General features: G+C 41.5%; 1 protein-coding gene across 29 annotated transcripts in view; it reads left to right on the top strand.

Moving 5' to 3' along the window:
* LHFPL2 (LHFPL tetraspan subfamily member 2) overlaps positions 1–14,761 on the top strand; it is a 285,866-nt gene that overhangs the window by 68,336 nt on the left and 202,769 nt on the right. For 4 of the 29 annotated variants that reach the window (XR_008698776.1, XR_008698770.1, XR_008698787.1 and 1 more), the window contains one exon: positions 12,755–12,940. The exons of 19 other annotated variants lie outside the window; for them this stretch is intronic. The gene's annotated coding sequence lies outside the window, so the exon portion shown is untranslated. Of the gene's footprint in view, positions 1–4,540; positions 4,698–6,044; positions 6,857–7,346; positions 7,438–10,413; positions 10,651–12,754; positions 12,941–14,761 lie in introns of those variants that run through there. 6 more of the 29 variants (XR_008698767.1, XR_008698781.1, XR_008698804.1 and 3 more) reach the window with 4 other exon arrangements.

The raw sequence follows: 14,761 nt of genomic DNA, 5'->3' as shown, positions 1-14,761 counted from the left end.
TGGTTCACTGGTTTGTGAACGGATTCACCTGCCAGTCAAGCAGGACTGTGTCCAGGACAAATCTTTGAAGGGACAACGAAGAAATGGCTCATGAACACTCACCAGTTTCTCCCCAGGCTGAGTCATCCTTGGTTCTTTCGTGCCTCGGATCTTCCTGGATATTCAGGGAAGCAGGGGTCCTGTGTCTATCTAGAATTCAGAAGTCTTTCTGAGGTCATCTTAGTCCTGATTTTCATGTGATGGGTCATCCTCGCATTGGTGAGCCACTGTATGTTGGGTCAGCTTTCTAGCCACACCTGTCCCTTCCTTGACCAGCTCAGACCTGACTCCTCACATCCCACCCCTTACAGTAGTATGTGCAGTGGGGGTGGGCTGGGTGGGAGCCAAACAGACATCCTTTCTCCCCTGGTTGAGTGCATCTGCAGGCAGCCAAGGAGAGAGCCTGCTTACACCACACCTCGGTTTTCCTTACCCAGCTCTCCTCCGTCTTGATAAAATGACTCACTCACATTTACTCTTGGTGGAGTATCTGGAATCTCATAACCTCCTAGCCTTCATTCCAGCTTGTTATCTTCCACAATGTTGCCTCACCCAATATTTGGAATAGAAAAACACACGCAATGTGACAGCTTGGATACGAACTCAGTTCAGGGGAAAAAAACCAGTCATCTTTAATCTGATAAAAGATACCTAACAGAATCCTACTGAGAATGGGGCAGGACATAATGGAATATTACCCAGCAATGAAAATAAATGAATTACAGCTATGCAAAAAAAATAGGTAAGTCATAGAAACAATGTTGAGTAAATAAAATATAATTCCCAGAGCCTACATGTATAATAATATAGCAAATTTATAAAAATAAAATATAGCTAAAATGAGCTAGATAGATATTTTAGTAGTTGTTGTTATTCAGTTGCTAAATCATGTCTGACCCTTTGCAACCCCATGAACTGCAGCATGCCAGTCTTCCCTGTCCTTCACTATCTCCCAGAATTTGCTCAAATTCATGTTTGAGTCGGTGATGCCATCCAAGCATCTCAGCCTTCTCCTCCTGCCTTCAGTCTTTCCCAGCATCAGGGTCTTTTCCAGTGAGTTGGCTCTTCACATCAGGTGGCCAAAGTATTGGAGATTGAGCATCAGTCAAGGTTGATTTCCTTTAAGACTAACTGGTTTGATCTCCTTGAAGTCCAAAGGACTCTCAAGAGTCTTCTCCAGCACCACAGTTCAAAAGCATCGGTTCTTTGGCACTCAGCCTAGTACATATGTGTAAAACGTTATGTATGTGTATTCATTTCCTCTGGCTGTTGTAACAAATTACCGCAAACTCGATGGCTTACAATAACAGATTATCATTTTCTCACAGTCCTGGAGGCCAGAAGTCTGAAATCAGTCTCTCTGGTCTAAAATCAGGGTGTCAGCAGGGCTGTGCTCCCTCTGATGGCCCTAGGGAAGATATGGTTCCTTGCTTCCCCAGCTTCTTATGGCTGCCAGTATCCCTTAGCCACATCACTCCAATGTCTCCCTCCAAGGTCACACTGCTTTCTTCTCTCCTACAGTCAAAGCTCTCTCTCACCTTCATTCTATCAGGACACTTGTGATTGTATCCAGGGCCAACCTGGAAAATCCCAGCGGATCTCCCCATCTCAAGATCCTTAATTTAACCACGTTGGGAAAGTCTTTACCATATAAGATAACAATCACAAGATTAGGATATCTTGGGGGTTCATTATTTAGCGTACCACTATTATATATATCGGAGAAGGCAATGGCAACCCACTCCAGTACTCTTGCCTGGCAAATCCCATGGATGGAGGAGCCTGGTAGGCCGAAGTCCATGGTGTCGCTAGGAGTTGGACACAACTGAGCAACTTCACTTTCACTTTTCACGTTCATGCATTGGAGAAGGAAATGGCAACCCACTCCAGTGTTCTTGCCTGGAGAATCCCAGGGACGGGGGAGCCTGGTGGACTGCCATCTCTGGGGTCGCACAGAGTCAGACATGACTGAAGCAACTTAGCAGCAGCAGCAGCGTTATATATATAATATATAATAATATTATATATTACATATGTGTGTATAGTTTCTTCCTAGAATGATAAATATTAATACTAAATTCAGGAAATTCAGATGCTGGGACAGGATTGTCCAGTCTGGTAAGAGCTGATTCTGTCCGTCTCTCCCTAGCTCCACACTCAGTTACTTCAGCTTGGCATCTTGCAATCAGTCATGTGGAAGTATTTACATCCCAGAAATGAATAAGCACTGAAGATTAGAGCTTTCCCCCCAGAGAACTGGTATATACTGTCGGGATATGATTACTCTCTTGGTGGGGAAGGCAAAGGAGTGAAATTGGATACGGTAATGCTCTAGTTTTTAAATTGGGTAGTGTGCAAACAGATGTTTGCCCTGTTGTCATGTTTTGAACATATATCTGTGTGTGTGTGTGTGTGTGTGTGTACACACACCTATGTAGAATATTGAATTTATAAATAAATTCAGGAGGAAAAAATGGAATGTAGTAAGAAGCTTCTGATCTTTCAAAAATGAAAGAAACCTATAACAATTACTGGCAAGGAGGTGAAGATATTGGATTTTAGTGATTCCCATTACTAGTGGGAGTATAAAATAGTACAGCCACTCTGGAAAATAGTATGGCAATTTCATGGAAAACTAAATACTCTCTCAACATACAACCCAGCAATTGTGGTCCTGGAAATTTATCCCAGAGAAATGAAAATTTGTGTCCACATAAATTCTGGACACAATGATCATAGTAGCTTCATTGGAAATAGCTAAAACTGCCATTTCATACTCCAAAAAATTGGTAGCAATCAAAATGCCCTACAATAGGTTACCGGTTAAACGTACTATTGTGTTTAATTATTGATAAATACAAAGACTTGGATGGACCTCAGAGCTATTGTGATGAGTGAAAAAAAAATCCAATCATAAAAGGTCACATATGTGGCAGCCTGGATGGAAGGGTTGCTTGGGGGAGAATGAATGCACGGGTATGTGTGGCTGTCTACTTGAAACTCTCACCACACTGTTAATCAGCTACACCCCAATACAAAATAAAAAGTTTTTTTAAAACATCACATATTGTAAGAATCTATTTTATTCTCACAACGACAAAATTGTAGAGAACATATAGTGGTTGCAAGAGGTTAGGAATGGTGGGGAGAGAGAGAGAGTGAGACTGTAACAGAGTAGGAGGAAGAGAAGAGGTGGGTAGCCAGAGGGAGGTCTTTGTAGTAGTGGAATATTCAGTATCCAGATTGTTATGATGGCCTCATAGATCCATGTATATGTTACAATGGAATGAAACTGTATATATATATATATATACATATATGAGTGTGTGTGTGTGCTAAGTTGCTTCAGTCGTGTCTGACTCTTTATGACCCCATCAACTGTAGCCCACCAGGCTCCTCTGTCCCTGGGATTCCCCAGGCAAGAATATTGGAAGGCGTTGCCATGCCCTCCTCCAGGGGATATATATCTATACACACACACACACACACACACACATACATATGCATTGTTTTAATGTAATTTTCATGATTCTGCTACCATAATTACCTAAGATGTAGCCATTGAGAGAAACCAGGTGACAGAGACATGGAACCTCTTTTATTCTATCTTTGCAACTTCCTGTGAACCTATCATTAAATTCATAAAAACTTACTAAAGGTAAAAGAAATTTAAATATTTTCAAAAGAAAAAAGTGAAAAGTTGCCATTGATTTTATGCCTTCCCCCGAGAACTCAGCTCAAAACCTAACTTCTTTACTAATATCTCCTTTGCTGTGTGCGTGCTAAGTCACTTCGGTCATGCCTGACTCTGTGTGACCCTGTGGACTGTAGCCCACCGGGCTCCTCCATCCATGGGATTCTCCAGGCAAGAATACTGGAGTGGCTTGCCATTTCCTTTTCCAGGGGATCTTCCTGACCCCAGCAATTGAACATACATCTCTTGTGACTCCTGCATTGCAGGCAATTCTGTACCACTGAGCCACTGGGGTTTTCCCCAAATCACCCTTCAAACTAGGGTGAGTTCCCAATCAGAGCATCCACACCACATCACCACTGAACACCCCTCCTCCCTACGTGATCTCTTTCTTCTGAGAGCCATCATTTAAGATGCCTTTCATATGTTTCTGCATGTCTCTGCTGTTTTTATATAACCTCTCTCTGGCTCCCTTCATCATGCCTTATCTTGAGCAAGCACCACCGCCCCCCACCCCAATCTCCCTAGGACAATCTCTTCATCAGCGTGCGGAACAAACACAAAGGTTCTTCCTTATTCCGACCTGCAGGAAGTTTCCTCCTGCAACCTGCTTTTAAATCTCTGTCCCAGCCTGCCTCAATACCCTTTATCACACTGACACCTGGGGAGTAGGTTGAAAGTATTTTCTGACAAAAGTAGCTCATTGAGGTGTATTTCCTCCACTTTTATTATCACATTCTCATTTTCCCTATTCAGCAGGTCAATAATTATTTTTTTCTCTTTTCTTGCAATAAATAAAAATTCCAGCCAGGATCAATAGCATCCCTGAATAGGCCAGAAAATTTCAACTTTGATAAACCAGGAGGTAATTAACGGAAGAAGGACTTCCTGATCACGGGCTCTCAGCTTATAAAGAATCAGACTCTTGGAGAAGGAGAGCTTGCAACCGTCACACATCCTGGGGGTGAGTCCTGGGACCAGGGAAACTTCAGCCTGCAATATTCCTCCCGCCATTCTTCCCTCAGTCATTTCTGCAGATTCCTGCTGGGAACAACAGCTATTGATGCGGTTTCAACTTCCTGCCTCCGAATCTTTTTTCTTTTTGTTAATTCATTTTTTGGTCTACATGCACAAAATTAAATTGTATCACAAGATTTCTAAAGGAAAACAACACTCCTCCACTTTCCACTCCAATCCCATTTCCCAGAGGTGACAATTTTGAATTTTTTCAGTGGTTTTTCCTGATATTTGTCATACGTACGCTGCTCTCATAGGCATATCGGTTTTAGACATACCCACAATATCTGTTGACTTTTTAACCAATGGTAGAATGGGGATTGAACTTTTCTTTCACTACCATCCCTCTTTCCCCTCCCCCAATACATTATAAATTTGTTTAATGTAATTGACATTTAGTTTGTAAATTTTTTAAAATTGGAGTATAATTGCTTTACAATGTATTAGTTTCTGCTGTGCAACAAAGTGAATCAGCTATATGTGTGTGTGTGTATATACATATATCTCCCCTCCCTCTTGTGGGGAGCCTGCCGCTTCTCACATCCCACCCTTCTAAGTCATCACAGAGCACCCAGCTGAGCTCCCTCTACTATACAGCAGCTTCCCACTAGCTATCTTTTTTATACATGGTAGTATATATATGTCAAATGCTACTCTCTCAACTCATCCCACCCTCTTCTTCCCGCATTGTGTCCACAAGTTCATTTTCTATGTCTGTGTCTCTATTCCTTCCTTGAAAATAGGTTCATCAGTACCATCTTTCTAGATGCCATATATATGCATTAATATATTTCTTTTTCTCTTTCTGACTTACTTTACTCTGTATGACAGACTCTAGTTCTACCCATACCATTACAGATGACCCAATTTTGTTCCTTTTTATGGATGAGTAGTATTTCATTGTATATATATACCATATCTCCTTTATCCATTCATCTGTTGATGGAGACATTTAGTTTTTATATTTTTATGTTCTCAGCCAAGCTATGTAGTATAAGGTAATTATATTTCTTCTCTTTTATAATTTTTGTCTTATCTGTAGTTATTTGCCTTTCCTTTTTCTTAGTCTTGTAAATACTTCTCTGAATCTTTCTAGACTCTCCCACAAAACTGTCACAAATCCCTCTTAAAACAATTTTTCTCATGGTAGACAAGTTCTATCAGATTTTTTTTTTTAATCTGAAGATTAGCTTTTGGGAGCCTGAAGGGTTTCTCCCCTAATGTGGGCTGGTTGCTTTCTAGGCCTGCTGAACAACCATTATTCTCAGACTGCCCTTCACTGCTCTTATATTAGGTCCTGGACCAGCTGGATTCTTTGAGGAGGAGGCACTAAGACTGAGTTAAGTGATTTATTGAGGAGTAATACCTACACAAGGAGAGGCAAGAGTAGGCTGGACAGGAGAGCGGCCACATGGTGTTGCAGACCCAGCAACGAGCCCACCAGCCCCTCGAGGAGCTTCAGTGCAGTCTCCCTTGAGAGGCCCCGTGGCAGCAGAAAGGACAAGGTCCCATTACCATCCTGCTCAGTCAGTGACCAGGGGCCACCTCAAGAAGAATGTAACCTTGGCTCAAAGCTGAAGCATAACCCAAAGGCTACCAGAGACAGGCTGTCAGCTAACCACCCCCCTTTCAGCTGAGCAATAAGTCATTTCCTGAAGAGAGTCTGAGCAGCACATTTCCAGGTCTGCACTGACCCTGTTTTCTGAATCCCACATCTTCCTCTTTCTTATTTCACTCCCTCACTCATTTTGTTGGAGAACACTCTCGTACTTCCTCAGAACACTCAGAATGTAAAGTTTTTGAAAATTAGAATGTTTAAAATGTCATTAAAATTGTCCTACCCTTGTACTTGATAATTTGGTTAGGTACAGAATTCCACACCCCTTTGCCTGATAATTCTGAAGTAAATGTAAGCTGATAACTGTTCAACTGACATCTAGATTCTGAAGTTGTTGATAAATCTGATGCCCTTCTGTTTCCCACTCCTTGTATTCTCACTTTTTTTTTTTTTAACCAACTTTTTTTCTCTCTCTGGAAATTTTAGAATTTTTATTCCCAGTGTAATTCCCACTGCAATTTAAAATGATGTGACTTGTGAACCTTTCTTATTCATTAGGTTGACCACATAATGGGCATGTTGAAGCTGGAGAATAATGCCATCATACACTGATAAGTTTTTTAAAACTATCTATTAAATAATTTTCTTTGCTTATTTTTTTCTCTTCTCTCTTCCTTGAGCATCTGTTAGTCAGAGGTGGAGCTTTCTGGATTTATCCTTTTTTAAAATCTTTTCTCTCTTACTACCTATCTTTTGTCTTTTTTCATCAACTCTCTAAAAGCGATTTTATCTTCCAATTTGTCCACTGAATTTTTAATTACAGCTGTCATGGCTTTTATTTTCAAAGGTCTTTAAAAAAAAAAAAATCCTCTGACTTTTCCTTTATAACATCCAGTTCCTGTTTCATAGACACAACATCTCCCATTTCTCTGAGGATGTTAGGAGTTTTGTTTCTTTTTAAAATTCTTGGTACTGTCTCAATTTCCTCTAAGTTCCTTTCTTTCTTTTCCCCCCTTTGTATATTTTGTTCTCTTTCAGGTTGGAGGTTTTCCGCACGTATCTGATGATCGTTAGTTATCTGATCAGGTTTAAGAGTGAGAAACTGCAGAGCTCATTGAAAGGTACAAAGGTGAGGCTTGTTACACGTGAGGTTCCACTCTGGGGAGACCGGGCGGCAGGCTGGTTGTGGCAGGCAGAATCTTCTAGCTGTGGCATGTGGGAGCTGGTTCCCTGACTTGGGATGGAACCCAGGCCCTCTGAATTGGGAGCTTGGAGTCTTAGCTACCGGGCTACCAGGGAAGTTCCCGGACACCGATTTTTCTTCAGCGTCTGCTTTCAATAATACATTTCCCTCCCATCCTCCCCTAAGATCTAAGATGTGCTGATATCCCAGAATGGGGAACTTCTTATGTTTACATTTTCCAGAGAATAAATATCTAGCTTCTAAACTAGAGGGTGGCGGTAAGAAGTAGCTGCCTACTGGGTGAGAGAGGGAAAGGATGGGGCTATAAATGCTCTTTACACAGGGGTCAGCTAGTCCCCTGTTTTCATTTTCATTCTTTTTTTTTTTTTTTAATTTTATTTTATTTTTAAACTTTACATAATTGTATTAGTTTTGCCAAATATCAAAATGAATCCGCCACAGGTATACATGTGTTCCCCATCCTGAACCCTCCTCCCTCCTCCCTCCCCATACTATCCCTCTGGGTCGTCCCAGTGCACCAGCCCCAAGCATCCAGTATCGTGCATCGAACCTGGACTGGCAACTTGTTTCATACATGATATTTTACATGTTTCAATGCCATTCTCCCAAATCTTCCCACCCTCTCCCTCTCCCATAGAGTCCATAAGACTGTTCTATACATCAGTGTCTCTTTTGCTGTCTCGTACACAGGGTTATTGTTACCATCTTTCTAAATTCCATATATATGCATTAGTATACTGTATTGGTGTTTTTCTTTCTGGCTTACTTCACTCTGTATAATAGGCTCCAGTTTCATCCACCTCATTACAACTGATTCAAATGTATTCTTTTTAATGGCTGAGTAATACTCCATTGTGTATATGTACCACCGCTTTCTTATCCATTCATCTGCTGATGGACATCTAGGTTGCTTCCATGTCCTGGCTATTATAAACAGTGCTGTGATGAACATTGGGGTACACGTGTCTCTTTCCCTTCTGGTTTCCTCAGTGTGTATGCCCAGCAGTGGGATTGCTGGATCATAAGGCAGGTCTATTTCCAGTTTTTTAAGGAATCTCCACACTGTTCTCCATAGTGGCTGTACTAGTTTGCATTCCCACCAACAGTGGAAGAGGGTTTCCTTTTCTCCACACCCTCTCCAGCATTTATTACTTGTAGACTTTTGGATCGCAGCCATTCTGACTGGTGTGTAATGGTACCTCATAGTGGTTTTGATTTGCACTTCTCTGATAATGAGTGATGTGGAGCATCTTTTCATGTGTTTGTTAGCCATCTGTATGTCTTCTTTGGAGAAATGTCTATTTAGTTCTTTGGCCCATTTTTTGATTGGGTCATTTATTTTTCTGGAGTTGAGCTGTAGGAGTTGCTTGTATATTCTCGAGATTAGTTGTTTGTCAGTTGCTTCATTTGCTATTATCTTCTCCCATTCTGAAGGCTGTCTTTTCACCTTGCTAATAGTTTCCTTTGATGTGCAGAAGCTTTTAAGGTTAATTAGGTCCCATTTGTTTATTTTTGCTTTTATTTCCAATATTCTGGGAGGTGGGTCATAGAGGATCCTGCTGTGATGTATGTCAGAGAGTGTTTTGCCTATGTTCTCCTCTAGGAGTTTTATAGTTTCTGGTCTTACATTGAGATCTTTAATCCATTTTGAGTTTATTTTTGTGTATGGTGTTAGAAAGTGTTCTAGTTTCATTCTTTTACAAGTGGTTGACCAGATTTCCCAGCACCACTTGTTAAAGAGATTGTCTTTAATCCATTGTATATTCTTGCCTCCTTTGTCAAAGATAAGGTGCTCATATGTGCGTGGATTTATCTCTGGGCTTTCTATTTTGTTCCATTGATCTATATTTCTGTCTTTGCGCCAGTACCATACTGTCTTGATAACTGTGGCTTTGTAGTAGAGCCTGAAGTCAGGTAGGTTGATTCCTCCAGTTCCATTCTTCTTTCTCAAGATCGCTTTGGCTATTCGAGGTTTTTTGTATTTCCATACAAATTGTGAAATTATTTGTTCTAGCTCTGTGAAGAATACTGTTGGTAGCTTGATAGGGATTGCATTGAATCTATAAATTGCTTTGGGTAGTATACTCATTTTCACTATATTGATTCTTCCAATCCATGAACATGGTATATTTCTCCATCTATTAGTGTCCTCTTTGATTTCTTTCACCAGTGTTTATAGTTTTCTATATATAGGTCTTCAGTTTCTTTAGGTAGATATATTCCTAAGTATTTTATTCTTTCCGTTGCAATGGTGAATGGAATTGTTTCCTTAATTTCTCTTTCTGTTTTCTCATTATTAGTGTATAGGAATGCAAGGGATTTCTGTGTGTTGATTTTATATCCTGCAACTTTACTATAGTCATTGATTAGTTCTAGTAATTTTCTGGTGGAGTCTTTAGGGTTTTCTATGTAGAGGATCATGTCATCTGCAAACAGTGAGAGCTTTACTTCTTCTTTTCCAATTTGGATTCCTTTTATTTCTTTTTCTGCTCTGATTGCTGTGGCCTCATTTCCATTCTTAACTGACACCTTCCATGATACCGAACACTCCAGTTCCGGAGACTTTCCAGGGCTCTGTGGTGTGAACGGGCCTGCTCCTCGCTGTGTCTCTCTCTGCCAGACCTTCTTACATTTCAGCTTTCTCAGCTCTGCTGTATCTGTCACTTCTATGTCCACTTCTTCCAAAAGTCTTATACCTTTAAGTGGCTGTCATCATCTTTAATTTGGAATATATATATGTATTTGCTAAATATACCTTTACTAGTGCTTTTTCAGACAGAAGAGAGAAAAATGTGTGTATTTAATGTACCATGCTTAAGTGAACACCCCTGACATGAGTTTCCAGTGGGTTTACAGGAAGACCACAGTAATTTCCCTTTAACTTTATTCCAATTCTTGCAGACATTTGTGCATCCTTATGACACATTTAGGAGAAACTGCAGTCCCAGTGTCCCATGACCATCTGACAATGTTGTTTCTTTGATCGTCCGGAGGTTACACAGTGTGCTTCAAGCAGTGTGCGTGTCACGCCCAACTCTGGTTCAGTTATTTCCTCTGCTCTTTTGGAATGTACTCTGCCATGACTTTGTTTGTGATTCATTTTCAAGCTTTGGTATTAAGGGCGGAATGGGTGGAATAGGACTGAAAACTGTAATCTCATAACTTCCCAGTAGAAATTCACATCAGAAGTCCCCAGATTTTTAAACCCAAAGGCTGAGGGTTGGCTGCCTAGAGAGAGTAAATGTTTTCACAAAAGGAAAAGAATGATTATTTACAAGCATAAAACTGTATTATCTACCACTTCTAAGAGGCATAAAATTGCTCAGGGTGAAAAGGACATGAAACACTGTCCAATCCAGCCACTTGCACAGGGTTTAGAACCCCTCACACCCCACCATCCCCATCAGCCCGTAAACGGAGGGTGGAGACTGTGCTTGAATTCTTCGGGTGATGAAAATTGACTCTTCCTTTAGACAAACCTAGCACAGCTCTAACTGTTCTGACTTTTGCTATCTACCCCTTATCGAGCACCAATTATGAGCCTCGTTCTCTGTCATGAGCTTTATGAATATCTCATTTAATCCTCACCATAGCCCTGGAAGTGCTATCATTCCCATTTTGCAATTCAGAAAACTCAGGTAGACTGTTGGCCTAAGATCCCGCAGCTAGTGAGTGGCAGGGCCAGCAGAACAGTAGGCTCTCTGGTTGTAACTCCTCATTTTCCCTACTGGTTCTTCCTTTTGTCAAGCCCCAAATACCCACTCTCAATAGCTTTCACCCACTGGGGCTATTTCTGTCCCTTGGGAGTGTGGAGGGAAAAACCTAACCTCTCTTCCACATGAGCACTCTTCGGGAATTTCAAGGTATTTATCTGATGTCCTTTCCACTCTAGGCTAAACCTTTCTCTAAAATAAAAAAAGAAGAAGATGATGATTATAAGACAGAGCAATATCTGTTTTAAAGGTATTAAATGTATTTTACCCTTTAGTTTTTGAGTTTTTTCTATTTGTGATGCTGAAGGGCTACTGGTTCAGCCTCATAAGAAGGCATGAGTTGGATCTCTTCAGTGTGTAGTTGGAAAAGTTACTACTCAGAAAACAGCGATGACTCTTCCCCAGGCTCATGGTTATGAAGGGCCATAATGGGCCTATAAATGCTGCATGGATATGTGCCTAGTTGTATCTGACTCTGTGACCCCCTGGACTGTAGCCCACCAGGCTCCTCTGTCCATAGAGTTTCCCAGGCAAGAATACTGGAATGGGTTGCCATTTACTTCTCCAGGGGATCTTCCCCACCCAGGGATCGAACCTGCATCTCTTGTATCTCCTGCATTGGCAGCTGGATTCTTTGCCACAGTGCCACCTGGGAAGCCCCCCTATATTAGCTGGAAACATCTAATACATCAACCTCTGAAGTTGCACCAATCATGGCGGGATTCCCTCGGGAGGAGACCAGATGAGTCTAGAGCAGTATTCACTGCTTACTAAAGGGCTTCTTAAATGGTTTTGCTGTGCATCCTAAAGGAACTTCAGATTATAAACTGACATTGGACCCATGCCCATATAAATTCCACCAGATAGCCTGCAAGTAGGTTTGTTTTATGGTGCTGTTGCCCATATTTGCCTGATCATAAGTCCCTGGGGAGCTTATTTAAACTACAGAGTTCTGGACATCACCCCAGACCTCCTGAGTCAGAATCTGCAGGGGAAGGATCTGCAGTTTTAATAGGTCTTTCTAAAGGATCCTCATCATTACCAAGTTTGGAAAATGCTGTTCTGAGGAGCTCACTGCCTAAAATTCCATTCCTTGTCTAAAATTTGGAGAAGAAAAAGAATTGAAAGAAAATTATGAGGGTTAATTTTATGTGTCAAATTGGCTGAGCCACCATGCCCAGATATGTGGTCCAGCATTTTTCTGGATGTTTCTTTGCGAGTATTTTGGGATGAGATTAACATCTGGATCAGTTGACTTTGAATAAAACAGAGTGCTCGGTAACATAGGCGGGTCTCACCCCATCAGCCGAAGGCCTCAATAGAACAAAAACTGATTTCCCTATCGTGCATGCTAAGTCGCTTCAGTCGTGTCCGACTCCTTGTGACCCTATGGACTGTAGCCCACCAGGCTCCTCTGTCCATGGGATTCTCTAGGCAAGAATACTGGAGTGGGTTGACATTTTCTTCTCCAGGGGGTCATCCTAACCCAGGGATCAAATCCACATCTCTTCTGTCTCCTGCATTGGCAGGTGAGTTCTTTGCTAGTGCCACCTGTGAAGCCTGGTCTCCCCAGAGCAAGAGTGAATTCTGCAGCGGATGGCGTTCGAACTTGAACCTCAGGAAGGCTCTTCCCTGAGAGGGGTGGTAGACTACTTGAGAAGAGAAGAAATGAAGACAGCTGTAGTATTCTTTGAAGGGGCAAGAGGGATTGAAAGGTAATTGTTGCTTAATGGGGGCTTCCCTGCTGGCTCAGTGGTAAAGAATCTGCCTGCAGTGCAGGAGTTACAAGAGACACAAGTTTGATCCCTGGGTGGAGAAGATCCCCTGGAGAAGGAAATGACAACCCACTCCAGTATTCTTGCCTGGGAAATCCCATGGACAGAAGAGCCTGGTGGGCTGCAGTATATAGGGTCGCAAGAGTCAGACATGACTTAGCGACTAAACCATCAGGTCGCTTTATGAGAAAACAAAAGAGCTGTAATAACCTTGCTGTGACAACAACCGGTAACAAATACTTTTGGAAAGCAGCAGGAGTAGAGACTGAGGCCTGTTTTTAATACTAGATTTGTTTTGACATCAAACTAACTGAGGTATAATTTATACACAATAAAACTCACCCCTTTAAAGTAGAACATTGGATGGATTTTGATGAATGTATAAACTCATGCAACCACCATAAGAATCAAGATGCAGGATATTTCCATTACTTCAAGAGTTCCCTTGAACTCCTCTTTAGCCAGTTCCCTCTGCCACCCCTGGCTCCTGGCAACAACTGATTTATTTTCTGTTGGTATGGCTTTGTTTCTAGAATTCCATGTAAATAGAATCATATGGAATGTGGTTTTCTGTGTCTGGCTTCTTTTATTTAGCATGATGCTTTTGAGATTCATCTAATCCTACTGTGTCTATCGGAGAAGGTGATGGCACCCCACTCCAGTACTCTTGCCTGGAAAATCCCACGGGCAGAGGAGCCTGGTAGGCTGCAGTCCATGGGGTGGCGAAGAGTCGGACACGACTGAGCGACTTCACTTTCACTTTTCACTTTCATGCCTTGGAGAAGGGAATGGCAACCCACTCCAGTGTTCTTGCCTGGAGAATCCCAGGGACGGGGGAGCCTGGTGGGCTGCGGTCTATGGGGTCACACAGAGCCAGACACGACTGAAGTGACTTAGCAACAACAACAACAACTGTGTCTATCAATAGGTTTTCCTTTCTATTGCTGTTCCATTGTATGGATATACCACAGTTTATCCATTCGCCAGTTAATAGACATTTAGGTTGCTTCCAGTTTGGGGCTATTATGAATGATGCTGCTGTGAGTACTCCTACTTAGGTCTTGGTACAGACATGTTTTCATGTCTTTTGGGTAAACAGCCAGGAGTGAGACTGTGGCAACACATGTTAAGAGCAGGTTTACCTTTACAGAAATTGACGAACTATTTTTCAATGGCTGTACTATTTTGCATTTGCAACTGCAACGAGGTACTCAGGCTTTTTTTGACAAAGACATGATGTAGACATGATATACAACAATTCGCTGCAGACAGATCTACAAACACCTTTCTTTTTTTTCATCAGCAGAGACAAAGAATTCACTTTGTAGAATGCACTGAACCTGGAATCAGACTGAGAGGGGTCGGTTACTGGATTCAACAATATTATTCCTCTAACTCTAGAAAAGTCACTCCATCTCCTTCATCTATAAAATAGAAACAGTAATAGTTCCTCTCTGCTTAGGCATGTTGGAGGATTAAATGAGAGAAAACACACGATGTACTTAATATAGAACCTGGTACCTAAAAAGCAATTAGTACAGCTTACTCCCATTACTCTCATATCTTCTTTGAAATAGTATTTGTTGCACCTGGGTTTAACTATGTGAGAACATGGACTATGGATTTGACTTCTTTGGAATTTCTTGTGGGTAATAATTTAGAATTCAAGAAAACCATAGGAAGCCAAAACAGATGTTTTGTCATTGAAAGAAGGTATTTTCCTGGCATGAAAAATGAACAAGTCTTTTTATGTCCTGTCAA

The sequence above is a fragment of the Bubalus kerabau genome, chromosome 10, assembly GCF_029407905.1.
Source record: "Bubalus kerabau isolate K-KA32 ecotype Philippines breed swamp buffalo chromosome 10, PCC_UOA_SB_1v2, whole genome shotgun sequence".
NCBI classification, from domain to species: domain Eukaryota; kingdom Metazoa; phylum Chordata; class Mammalia; order Artiodactyla; family Bovidae; genus Bubalus; species Bubalus kerabau.
Note: the sequence above shows the minus strand (reverse complement) of the source record. Positions and strands in the feature narration are given on the sequence as shown.